General features: G+C 48.1%; 1 protein-coding gene across 1 annotated transcript in view; it reads left to right on the top strand.

Moving 5' to 3' along the window:
• Positions 1-9,516: 9,516 nt before the first annotated feature.
• Positions 9,517-13,575, top strand: part of PTP4A3 (protein tyrosine phosphatase 4A3) — a 41,865-nt gene continuing 37,806 nt past the window's right edge. The window contains exon 1 of the mRNA XM_059478361.1: positions 9,517-9,613. The gene's annotated coding sequence lies outside the window, so the exon portion shown is untranslated. The remainder of the gene's footprint in view (positions 9,614-13,575) is intronic.

Below are 13,575 nucleotides of genomic sequence, written 5' to 3'. Positions count from 1 at the left end.
AGCATCAGCCCTTCAAGCTGTGCCTCAGACTTCACCCAGAGGATCAGTAATGTGGTGCTGCTGCAATGCACTCAGTGAGCAGAGAGGTGTTGGAGAAATAAACTGAGAACAAACTTTCAGATTTGGAAATGTTCAGGACCAGGCTGGATGGGGCTTTGAGTAACCTGGTGTAGTGGAAGGTGTCCTTGCCCTCGGCAGAGAGGTCTGAACAAGATAATCTTTAGTGACCCTTCCAACTCAAATAATTTTATGTTTTAATGATTACTCTAAGGAGAAATAGGGCTTCCAGCTCATAATCCACAGTTTTAAAAATAATCTGCCTCCTTTTCAGTGAGAGGAAGGGGCTTCTTGATAGAAACCCAACAGAAAATCTCCCCCTCTGTTGTGCAAATACAGAATTTGCTTTACATGGTATCAGGAAGCCAAAAAGGATAGAAGTTCCAGTGTCCTTCCTCCACTGCAGAGAGGCAGGAGGCTTTTACCACTGTTTGTCTCTCTCTGATCAAGTTGTTGGTACAGTTCTTAAAAGAAATAACAACTTCTGCGATTCTTAGCTCTCCTCCCTTTTTCTCTCTTCGTGGCTTCTCCATCATTTGAACTCTTCCAGTAGTACCAGACCTGAAATTTTCAAAATTACGAGTCAGGAACTAGAAAATCCTTACATTGATTTAGAAACTAAAAGATTAAAAACAAAACAGCAAGAGAGACCTCAACTGCAGGGACTTTTGAGTTGCTTCTGGTCTTTGAGGTTCTGAAACCAAGAGTGGGACAGTCCCATTGCAATTTTTCCAAGTATCATCACACCTGCTCCTCTATCTGCTGTTTCTCTCCTTCTGTTGAGTTCTCTTCAGACCAGAAAGCATCTTTGTGTCCTATGAATGTGCAGCATTTAGCACAAGGTGGTCTTCAGGCAGGATGCATCTTCTGGGCATGGGAAAAATGAAGGTGAATTGTTATGATCAGCTGTTTTACATACAAAATACATAAACCCAGAGTAAACATTTGAGAAGTGAAGGGAGCAGCTGGGATAAGGAAGACAGACAGCATCATTGTCCACCACAGCTGGAAGCACTTTCACTCTTCAGTATTTGATCCTGACCCAGTGAAAGCTTTTCTGTGGGGGAAAAGAAGCAATAAATAATAGGGAATCATGGAGTTATAGAATGGTTTGGGTTGGAAGGAACCATCTGGTTCCAACCCCTGCCATGGACAGGGACACAAATCCACTAAACCAGATTGCTCAGGTTCTTACCCAACTTGGCCTTGAACCCTTCCAGGGATGGGGCAACCATGTCATCATCACCATCATCATCATGATCAAAAATATTACTCATCCTCAACACATCAGAATATCCTCTGCTATTCCTCTAACATCTGGGTGACCAAAAGCATGAGTTTGCACTAAGTGGGTTCAGATTAGTCAGAGGTAACATGGCCTTTTGCTTCTGATGATTTCACCAACACGACATTTGTTCTCATGCCCTTCTCCAGCCTCCATCTCCCTCAAAAAACCTGGAAATGCATTTTCCCTAACTGGAAACACACATTTCATAGTAACATTTTCCAGACCACTTTGCAAGAGGTAAAGTGACACGAATTTTTTCAGCACAGTTTTGTAGAAGCTCACAGCTCTTACCTGGCCCTTCCTGTCTGTATCCTGACATATTCCTTCAGTAATCCCCAGGTCCTCTTGGCTTCGTCTTTTAGTGGTGTTTGTTTCTTTGCCCTTCTTAAATAAACTATTGCCAGTTCCTATGGTAACACACCTCATTCTTTCTCTCTCCTCCCTAAAAGTCTCTTCCCATTTAACAGGCTTTTAAAAAGGCTCTATTTATACTTTCTTTTGTTATCCTGCCCCTGCCCCCTTGCAGCCAGACAAGGGCAGGCACAGAGCAGTGCATGCACTACCCTGTGTTACTAATAATGGCCATCCATAAACACAAGAGCAAGCCGTGGGGATCAAAGCTGTGACCTTCAACAGGAGATGCTCTGCTTCCTCGAGCAAAAAGAAAGGAAACCTGAGACACGGCTGGCTCGTGAGGGAAGCGCTGTTTGCAAGGGCCATCCCCACCCCTCCCACTCTCCAGCAATGCGCTGAGGGGCTGCAAGCCCCCCAAACCAGCCAGCATGTGAAAAACAGCCTCGCTGTCTCTGCAGGCAGTTTCCACCTCCCCTCTTTGCTCAGTGTCAGACATTCATCTATATTACCAGTAATTGGATAAAGAGAAAAATATGAACTGTGCTTCTTTTTGCTTCCCATTCCGTGAAAAGAAAAGCTCCCCTCCTCTCTGTGCTTTTTTGTTTTAAATCTCGAGGCTATTACCAAGCATCAAGGTTTATTTCCTTAAGGTTCATCATATAATTTAAATGCAGATTACAACTTATTTTAACCCTTAGCTGAAGCAGTAGGTGGATTTTTATGATGACAACTCATTGTTTCTCAGGCATTTCTCCTAATGAAAAACAAAGGGTCTGAAACAGTCCAAGTACAATTTGGTTCCTTTCTCCATCGAGAGGTTTCACTTGCACAGTCAGGCTGCTGCCAGAAACCACACGTTTTTTGGTCATCTTTAGGGTGTTCCAGGAAACATATTGTCAACAGATCTCAATTTTTCAGTAGGAAAAGCAAGTAGAAGAATGACTCCCCAGCCTTCCCCCTTCTTTCTCCACATAAAGAGAGCTTTCAGGGCTTCTTTATTGATGAAGAATGACCCCCAACAGTTGTAAATCCATTCTTTTTTCTTGATTGTGATCTCTTCCTTGGCTAGCACAAGAAACTGTGATGCCCTCCAAGTGCCACTGCAGAAAGGGTTAAGGTATCTCCAACTACAGCCTCAATAAGCAGCAAAAGTGTCCTGTCCCCAGGGTAGGATCAGTGTATGAGAATTTGCTCAGATCATTTAATGTTTCTAACTTGATTTCCTGCCGGAAAGCTTCAGTGGGCGGAGTTTCTGCTGAACCAGACAGAACTAGAGCTATTTCCTTTTCCAGATTGCTTGTGCATGTCCAGTCAAGCTCAACTGAATTAATGGCAATCGGCTTGTTTCCCCCACACACCCCTTCCCATTCACCTTTTGCAGTGCAAATACGGGAAGTGAGTGATAATCCTGCTGTCAGGGCCTCAGGAGATAGGATGGTTCTACAACCTTGGGCAAGTCCTGTTCATTCTCTGCACCTCTGGCCCATTTCTTGTTAAATTCTGGAGAAAGAATGCTCTAATGACCTATCTCCTGCCCTACGGATTTCCTACATGACCTTGGGAAAGTCACTTAACCTTTGCCTGCCTCCATGAAATGGAGACGAAATCATCAGAAGGCTTTGCTCATTATGCTGCCACCACCAGTATTAAACCATGGCCCATGAGGACTGAGAGTAGAATTCTTTCCAATTTAAGCTTAAAGACAAGTTGCTATTTTCTCCTGAACAGTGCAGGTCTGTGTTGGATCACCTGCAGCACTTCTACAAGGAAAAAGCAGCCCCTGTTACTCCCCACCATGCTCCCAAGTGCAAATTGATTCATTCATCCCCTGCCTTGGCCATCCCAGGAACCATGAGTTTCTTTCACATTCATCACTGAATGCAACCAAACCTCTGGGAAAGGCCAGATCCTGCTCCAGGTGCTTGATTTTTTATCAAAGTTTTAGGTTTCATCAAAGTAGTCTGAGCTAACCCCCATCAAAGATGCTTTCATCAATACTGAGGTCATCTACAGAGGGGTGAATGCAGGACCAGCCAAGTGGGATCCTATGGATCTCATAGGAGAACAAATGGCTGGGGCCAGAGATCTACCCCATGTACATCCTCAGGCTCTACTAGTTTGAATGGTGCCAGGTCAATATATTTGAGGTTCAGTTGGTAATCCAGGCACTCTATTACTGAGGGGAAGGTGGGCAAACCCCCTCTCTCAGTCAATTTTCAGCAGCACCATTCAAAAATCCTCCCCACAGTAAACAGCAAAGTCACCCCAAACAAAAAAAAAAATTAAGCATTGTGGGGTTTTTTTTCTCTAACAGGACCAAAGAGAAATTTCTGAGTGCTGTGTTTCTCACCCTTTTCAAACTGCTGTCTCCACACCAGCCTGTGGGCCCCAGTGCTGGATGCCTGGGGCAGCACCCTCTTCCCCCATCCAGACAGTATCATGTCCTTAGGATGTGTCTACACTCCCAGGTGGAGCTGGTTACACAGAATAGTCCTTTCCTTAGGCCTGGCTCAGTCTGGAGGCCTGGGCGTGAGACAGAAAGTAGGCACTGTTCCTTATCATACAAGGGAGATTATGCAAGAATGTCCTGTAATGAGGATAAGGACGGTGCTTTGAATAGGTATGTGGGGTTGGCTGCAGGTTCCTTCTGGCAGTAGCAGGGCTCTTGCAGCATGGACCATCCCTTGTTTCCAGTGCCAGATGAAGTGGGGCAACCAGCTGCTCCCTAAACCAAATGATCAATTCTGCTTCCTTCACAAAAATATGGCATAAAATTTGAGAACAACATCAATGAAGGAACCATCACCAGGACCTAACATTCAAAATCTTTATCTGCTACTGTTACTTCATCCTCCTTTCTGATTGCTGGCTAATGTGCATGGGAATGCAACGTGTATGGTTTCATTTTCTTAATTGCAATCACCCTGCAGACCACCTTCAGGCATGCTGGGGACCACCAGTAGTGCAGGGACAGCATGTGAAGAAGCCCTGCCCTGGGAGATCCATCCCTCCTTCCCTGATGTGGTTAAAATGCCATTCCAGATTGTGGTGCCTGCAAGGATTTAACGATGTTCTCAGCCCAGAGGAGAGCCCTGGACTATGCCCTGTGCCTGAGAAAGCAGGACTGAGCTTCAGTGTAGGAGGGCAGCTGTAAGAAACCAGGATATCTACAGCGTGGTAGAGTTCCCTTCATAGCCTACCCCATCTCTTCCACATGCAAGTGCAACCCTGGAGTCTCTGGACCGAGCTCTTTGTGTTCTGAAGCCTTCCGTGGCTATTAATACCTGGGGAATCTGTGAAGCAGGCAAACAAGGTTTTGATGAGTGTGGGAAAAAGAAAGGCGTTACCACGTATGAGTGAACTTCAGTTTCGCTCATGTGCTGAATTAGTCAGTGCCTTCAAGTGAATTCCAAGTGCTGGTCTAGCTATTAAATGACTCTTCTTGAAGAGCTAAGTGCTCCATTTTTAGCCTTTACTGGAGGAAAACTAAATTTAAAAAATAATATTTGAATCAGAACTATTGCAAAGGCTTTGGGGTTGGGTATTTTGGTGTGCTGTTTTGGGGTGGTTTTTTCACATTTTTCAACTTTTTGATCTCTCCCAGAAATAAAAAGTAACCAGTAGTCAACACACAGCAGTTGCTGGCTGGAGAAATCCGGGTCAGTTGTCATGCCCATGAATGTGATGTCTGAGTCAGGAAACCTCACTGAGATGTTGCAGCCCCAGAGGAACACGATGTGATAATTGCCTCAACAAAGGACCAGAAGTACCTGGTGTAGAGGCTCAAGACAGAAGCTCCAGTGGCTGAGAAATTCAGTGAAGGACATGCTCAGTTTAGTGGATGGAAAGGAGGTTGGAACATCAACACTGACATCTCAAGAATTCATGTTTCACTTCCTACCCTGGAGGAGTGGTTCCCCCTGCAATCTTTCCAACCCAGAGTTATCACTTCTCTGCTGCTTCCCCCTCTAACACAGTGGCTGTGAGAAGTGCTATCTGCAGGTGGCAAAAAACAGAGCTGTTTTTTCCATCAGTTCACTGTTAATGGTGTCCTGGCTTGAAGAAAGTTGAGTTTGGATGAAATGGAAATGACAGAAGGGGCAGGGGAAAAAAAGATTACAGAAATTTAGACAAAGCAGGTGTATGGATTGCATGTCTATCCTTTCTGCAAACACAGAGGCTGCGTGGGCTAGATCCAGGAAAGTGTCCCAGCTGTAATACAAGCACTTTGACAAGTACACATTAAAACATAGCCAGGCTTTACACTAACACTAAGGCAAACACAGCCTGCTGGGATTAGCATCTATGCAGAGGTTACAATCCTTCCACATTACTTTTCAGTGCATTAGGCTGAAAAACATGCTCAAGGATGCTCACGTGCACAGGAGATTGTCGATATTTGTGCTGAAAATCCATTCAAATTCAGAAATTACAGCTAACATGAAGCCTACTTGATCCTCTTAAGGCTGTGACCTGATTGTGGAAACATTTCTCTTTGCTTGTTTTTCTAAAATACAAAGAAGCAAGGCAGAGGCTTGACTGAAGATGGATTCAGGCTTGCCAGGAGGCCTGAAGGTGTTCCCCAGTTGCATCGCCCATCAATTTTTAATGTCTCCATTTCCCCTCCAGCTCACAATGGACAAAAGCTCCCCTAGTCAGGATATTCTCTGATTCTGTGGTGCCCAAGAGCATCAGCCAAACTGGTATGAATTTACAGCCCCGGCCAAGAAGCAACACTCCCAGGCACAGCAGCCCTTCAGCCTCACCCATGCAAGAGGGATCACGCGGGGTTTGACAGCACTTCTGAGGGAATGTGGTGGAGCCCCATGCTGTTGGCCCTTTTTCTTCTGCCAGAGCTGTCAAGCTGAGGTTGTGCTCGAGCGCTACAATTTGCCATGTGACATTTCAGATGGGAAGCAAAAAGAATGGCTGTGCCAACCACCACTCTCAGGTTCTCTGCAAAATGAAAACCAGATTCCTGACATTTGCTGTGTCTGAGAGAAAGATGAGTCTGTCGTTTTTACAAACAACAAAGGATGCAGAAAAACAAACGTATTCCCTCAGAGCCAAGAGCAGTTCCCCATAGTGCCTGGGAATCCCCGTGGAAGGGAAATGCTGTTCTAACAAGAAAAGATTTGACCAAAAATACCCAACCAAATGCAGCAACAGCAACATTTTTCTTTGTATTTTTTTGTTTGTTTGTTTCACTTCTCGGGTTTTTTGGGGTTTTGAAGAAAGCAGTCACAGGCAGACTTCTCTGTGGGTCCCACCATCATCAGTGTTAGCAAAGGGACCTCTGCCCCGCAGAGCTTTCCCCAGGCTTTGCCAGACTGATTTTAGCACCACCAAAAGTCACACTGAGTTTTCATTAAAAAACCGTCGATGTGAAAACCAGCTAATTTTCTCACTTTGAAAAAGTAGCAGGGAGTCAGACAGCAGAACCTAAATGTCAATAGCAAGGGAAATCACAGGTTTTTTTTCTGTTCTCAGCAGACTTCTTTGCAAGGTGTGAATTTGCTGATGCCTAACCAAGGTTAAACTTATGCTCTGCCTTGAGAGGGGAAGGGGAAAGAGAGAATGAAAATCCCTTTCATTCAGCAGCATGTTTCAAACTTGCAGACACCAAATGTGTTGAATATCCTTTGAATCAATCAATCAATCAATCAATCAATCAACAGAGTCCAAAGTTTTCATCCAAGGATCCATTTTACACATTTACACATATAACACTGTAGTTGCATAAGAATAATGTGTTAAGAGATTTTTGGTAAATTTGGTAAATTTTTGGTAATATTTGGTAATTTTTTTATTTCCTTTACTCTTTTGAAACAGTCATATGCCAAATCGACCCTTCTCAAGTCCTGCTGGAGGACTTGCTGTAGGTCCTAAGAGGTTGGGATGTCAAGGCTGTGTTGTGTAACAGCCTGAAGTTGTGTCAGGGGATGTTTAGGTTGGATATTTGGGAAATGTTCTTCACTCAGAGTAGGGAATGGGATCCCCAGGGCAGTGGTCACAGCACCAAGCCTGACAGAGCTCAAGAAGCATTTTGACAACACACTCAGGAGAGATTTTTGGGGTTGTCCTCTGCAGGGCCAGGAGTTGAACTCGATGATCCTTGTGGGTGACTTCCAACTGAGGATATTCTATGATCTCTGCTCCCAGGCCATCCCCTAACCAGAGAGGAGGACTGCAGCCTTTGAACAATGTTCTCAGAAACATAAAGCACCCTCAGACTATTCTGGTTTAAAGGACACCAGTTTAGTGCCTTTCAGGGAAGAGGTAAAAATAGCCTTAAAATGCAAAAACATCTGAGGGTCTCCCGATATTCATCTCTACGTGTTTGTGTCTCCTGAGGACACAAGGTCTCCTGTGACCCCAAGGCCCCTATTATTCTTTCATTTTTTGAAGCCTTTGGCTGCCTCTGCGGTGACTTCTGCAAAGAGAGTCCACAGCAAGTTAGAAATAAATGAAAACCTGAGATGACATCAGGTGCTCTGCTCCTGTTCCTTTGAATTTATGGTGGTTCTTTCCATTACAGATCTAGACACGGGTTGCGGACACAAAGGTTGACAACCTGAGGTGAGGGCCCTGGCTGTAATGTGACAGCAGCTCCTGAATTGTGTCAGCTTGAGTCTGTGACACACTGGGTGACCCCTGTGCCTCACACATACTCAGAACCACTGATGGGAGATGTTAAATATATCCGGTACAGCCTCAGGAATGGGCAGCCTCCACCCTTCATCGGTCAGAGGATAAGGGCATCTCACCCAGAGGACAGGGGACACTGCTGCACTGAGCCCAGGCCTGTGCTGTGTCCCTTTGACTCTGCCCCCAGGCTCTTCTTTGTCTTCCTCAGCTTCTTCTCTCTCATCTTTGTTTTCTCCTTCTTATTTTCTTCTTATTCTTATTTTTCCTCCTTTTCCCTCTTCCTTCTTCCTCTTCTTTCTCCTCCTTCTTTCTCCTCTTCCTCTTTCTCATCACTTTTTTCATATTTATCTTCTTCCTTCCTCTTCTTCTTCCTCCTTTTCCTTCTTATTTCTTCTTTTCCTCCTCTTCCTCGTCATCACCATTTTCTTTCTTCTTCCTCTTCTTCCTCCTCTTCTTCCTCCTCATCATCCTCATTTTCTTCTTCTTAGAATCACAGAATATTTTGGGTTGCAAGTGATCTCAAAGCTCATCCAGTTCCAACCCCTGTCATGGGCATGGACACCTTCCACTATCCCAGGTTGCTCCAAACCCCTTCCAGCCTGGCCTTGAACACTTCCAGGGATGGGGCATCCGCAGCTTCTTTGGGCAACCTGTGCCTCACCACTCTCACAGGGAAGAGTTTTTTTCCTAATACCCCATCTAAACCTGCCCTCTGCAGTTTAAGGCAATTCTTCCTTCTCCTGTCACTCCAGCCCTTTGCCCTAAGTCTCTCTCCAGCTCTCTTTGAGACCCTCTAGACAACCTAAGGGGCTCTAAGTTCTCTCCGGAGCCTTCTCTTCTCCAGGCTGACCAAGCCCAGCTCTCTCAGCCTGTTTCCACAGCAGAGCTGCTCCAGTGCCTCTGGTTCCATTTCTTTCCTTTTTCCCTTTTCCTTTTCCCTTTCCCCTTTCCCCTTCCCTCACGTTTCCCTCACCCCTTGACCCCGCCCACTCTCGCAAGCCCCGCCCCTTTTCCCAGCCCCGCCCACACCCTATAGACCACGCCCCCCTCCGCCGTCCGTTTCCTCCCCATTGGCTCCTGCGGATGCCACGTGACCCGGCGGCGGCGCGCGCGGGGGCGGGGCCGGGTGCGCGGGTGCGCTCGGGGCGGCGGCGGCGGCGGCTGCATGTGCGGGCGGGGGGCGGCGAGCGGGGCCGGCCGGGCGGCGAGCGGAGCCGGGCGCGGGGCGAGCGCAGCCCAGAGGAGCCGAGCGGAGCCGGCGGGCAGGTCAGTGCGCGGAGGCGGGCGGGCGAGGGGAAACGGCGGCGGCGGTGGCCGCACGTGGGTTCGCCCGCTCAACAATGCGGGCGGGAGGGGTCCGTGCGCCGCCGGCTGCGGGGCCACCGCGGCGTGCGGAGGAGGCTGCGCCGTGCCGTGTCCCCCACCGGAACGAGGTGTTGGCTCCGCCGCAGCTATTCTGGGGCTCTGGTGGGGGGGCAGCAGCGTGCGTGCCCCCCCGGCCCCCAGCGAGGCTGCGGCACCTTCAGATTGAACCCAGAATGAAGGGAGGGGGCCGCAGCCCCGGTGTGCGGGGGCCACACGCTGCTTCCTCCCCGCTGGGAGCCCAGGCGCGGTGCCGCAGTCCCCCACCCCGTGTGCGGGCACGGAGCATCCCGGCAGAGCCCATCTCCGTGGGTGGGATGCAGCGTGGGCACCGTCGGGGCTCCGCGGGGCCTCTCCAGCCCCGTCCGGGCCGGACGCAGCGATCGGTGTCACAGGGGGCCCGAGGGGGAAGCGCCGTGCTCCCGGCTGTCCGGTCTCGCCGTCCCTCAGGATGTTTCCGTCAAACGGATGGGGGAATGGGGCTGCCCTGCATCGGTAGCTGGGGCGGGGGTGGCCTCTCCCGGCTCGTGTTTAGAGCAGGATGCCGAGGGAAGTGGTGGAATCACCACCCGGGGGTGTTCAGAAAACGCGTGGCTGTGGCACTTGGTGACACGGTTCACGGTGGACATGGTAGTGGTGGTGCATTGATGGTTGTACTTGGTGATCTTGGAGGTCTTTTCCAGCCTGGATGATTCAGTGATTCTGTATTTGAGCATGTCTTGTTAGGCTGACAAGCCATTCCTGGCCTTGCTATGGCGTGGGGGCTTGGGAATACCAGTGGTTCCCATTCCATGAGCAGGCAGGTTGCATAGCTGGAGAATATCCCATGCCATGCCTTTCTCTGCCGTAGGTAAAGTGGATTTTTGCGTGCCACTGGAATTACTAATCCAAGCAATTAGCTGGAATCTGTCAAGTTTGTGCTGCTGCCAATTTCTCTGGTTCATTTGGTTACAGCTTCATCTTTCTGCTCAAAGGAACTGAAATGTAAGCAGGGCAACTGAGTGTCTGGAGCTGTTGGGTTGGGTTTATGTTCATCCTTCTGGCCAAAGGAGGATCAGCAAGAAAACTGAGCCTTAATGAAGTTGTATATTTTTTGGCAGCAGTGGAAAAAGAGTAAAGTGGATAAATGGGGCTAGTGCCTTCTTTGTATACGAAATGTCATGCATCTCCCTACCAGGTTGTGAGCTGGATTTAAATTCCACTGTTATAAAGATCACTGATTTTTTTTTATCACATCATTGCTAATAGCTTAAGTTAAAAATGCTGCAGGTGGATTTAAAGCTGAGGGCCTTGTGGGCTCAGCAATGTTCTGCACCAATATTTATATATATCCAGGGGCTTAAAAGTGTGTTGTCACTTGGCTTCAGAGTGAACTGGCAGTGGCTGATGCAGCACGGTCCCAGACACAGCCTCTTTCTGGGGATCTCAGTTGCCACCAAATTTGCCAGTTGGGCAAGTGAAGCGACTTTTAGTCTTTGGTAAGTGCTCCAACCTGAAATTTGTTCCTTTTGGGAACATAAAACTTTAACTTTGGTTAACTTGTGTCAAAGATGTGTGCCATGAGCCATCGCCCTGTTGGGTCTGCTTAGGGAGATGGCTGCTTGCAGAAGCAAAAAGCTTTTGTTACAGCTATTTTATTTTTATATGTGCTTTGATGGCTCAAAAATCACTCAGCTTCCAGTCAAGGCAGTCCTGGGTGAGAAGCATCCACTGGGATTGGCCTGTTAAGTGAGTTTCTTTGATTTGACAGCAGAAGTGCCCAGAGAGACATCAAAAACCCCAACATCAGGGTGTGTTTCCAGCTTCATCATGCCCTGCAAGCCATGGAAATCAGTGGCTTGAGATCCAACAGCACTTGATGTTAAAATAGCAAACAGTAAACATCATCTCCTATCAATAACTTTAATTATGGTTTGGGTTTTGTCTTAAATATACACACATAGTCATAGGGAATCAAAGTTTAGCATCCAGATGTGCTCAGTGGGGTGGTAGCATCTTTGGACAGGGTGTAACATGCTTTTCTAGCATAAATTAAAATAAAAAAGGGGTTTAGCAGCGTAGCATGCTGTTGTGTAAGAAAACTGCCAACTTTTGGGCTGAGACTGCCTGGTTTCTGGGCATCGTGTGCCACGGCGAGTTGGCGGGTGGCGTTCCCGGGCGGCTTTGGACAGGGAGAGCGAGTTTTACCACTCTGCAGCTGAACCCTGACAGGGTTTTTTCAACCATAAAACCAAGTGCAGAGGAGGCTTTGTGTGTGCCACGGGTAGCCAAACTGAAAGCAAAAATAAACACCCGCGAAAGCTGGGTTTTTTTGGTCATTGACAGAAAAGGAAAGTGCCGGTCTAGGGGAGGGTGTGAAGTCCCGTGTTTGTTACGCTCCTAATCTGGAAAATACAGACTGTGGCACATGGCAGCAGCGTGCGTGGCTAATTTTACATCTTGTCCTTTTCCCTTTCTCTTAATTTAACCCAAAATTAAGGAAGGGAAGCAGCACCCATTGACCTATTAAATGTTCATTTTTGCCAAGTTACGCCACTTTGCGAACACGAGACGCGACCGGATTCCTGTGGCAAGGAGCCCTTAAAATTTCAACAGCTCTACCTATAAATATAGTCACCGTGAAAGGCAATCCGGCTTTAAAAGAAAAAAAAAGTAACCATGCTCTTTTATTAGACCCACTGTATCTGCCTGACTTTAGTGCCATGCGATGCATCTCCAGCCGGGCAATGAAGCCCAGGCGGTGTGGAACATTCAGTCTCCTGATTCCTCTTGCTAATTTGTGTGAAGAATGAGTGCAAGCAGAGAAAAAAATAATCATTTTAGTTGTTTTGAAGATTTGAGGGGATGGGATGGTGGGGCTGGATCTCTGCATCCACATCATGGCCTTTTGCAGAGTGATGGTGGTGATTTGCAGTGTGGCTTTTGGTGATGGCTTGGTCCTGGTGAGTTCCCAGGAGCTGCTGCACTGTGGGGCAGTGCAGGATGGAACCTGAAGCATCCCTTGGCTCTAAAGCAATGTCCCAGATGAAAATTAAAGGGAAGAAAAAGAAAGAAAGAAGCTGGCTGCCACCTCACCCCAGAGGTGTCTGGGCTCACCCACTGCTCTGATGCAAGCGCAGCAGCTCAGGGAGCTCCAGGGCTGGTTTTGGACATGCCCAGGGTTTCCCAGGGACAGGCTGGCCTCGGGAGCAGGTACAGCATGTTCTGGGCACTCCTCCAGGCCAGTGGGACCCCCCACCAGCCCCAGATGATGTAGTGGGGTGATGGCCACTGACACATCCTGGTAGAGAAGACAGCACTGCCTGCAGGGCTGGGATTTAGGTGGAGGAGCTGCAAGGGAGGGTGGTTTTGCAGCTTAGTGATGCTTTTCAGCGTGCCCTGCACTTGCATGGCAGAAATCCACCTTTGTGGCCAGAGCAGCTGGGTCACCTTGCAGTTCCAAAACCTGCTGGGTATGGCTGGGCTGGGGCACGGGCTGGGGAGCGTGTGGGAGTGGGGCGGGAGAGCTCGGCACGGGGAATTGCTGCGTGTGCACTTGGGCGAAGTGCTGAGCCTGGGCTGCGCGGGAGCTGCAGACAGAACCCACACGTGACGTCTGAATTTCAGATGATTGCTGGACCACTTTGCCAACAGCCTCTCACAGCTCATCAGCTGCAATATCGCTTCTTCTTTTCCCCGTTGTTTTTTTATTTCCTTTCCCCTTCCCCACCCTGCCTGTTTTCTAAGCCGAAGCAGGAGGGATGAATCCGAAACCGAGGGTGGCTGCAGCTGCGCAGGGTTTGTATCCAAATGGTTTCCTGGAAGGCGAGTTTTTTTGTTGTTTTTCAATCTTAAAAATATTTTTACAGCGAGCGTCTCGTATCAGG

This window comes from Ammospiza nelsoni, chromosome 1, assembly GCF_027579445.1.
Source record: "Ammospiza nelsoni isolate bAmmNel1 chromosome 1, bAmmNel1.pri, whole genome shotgun sequence".
Lineage (NCBI taxonomy): Eukaryota > Metazoa > Chordata > Aves > Passeriformes > Passerellidae > Ammospiza > Ammospiza nelsoni.
The sequence above is the reverse complement of the archived record's forward strand: the minus strand, read 5'-3'. Positions and strand labels throughout refer to the sequence as shown.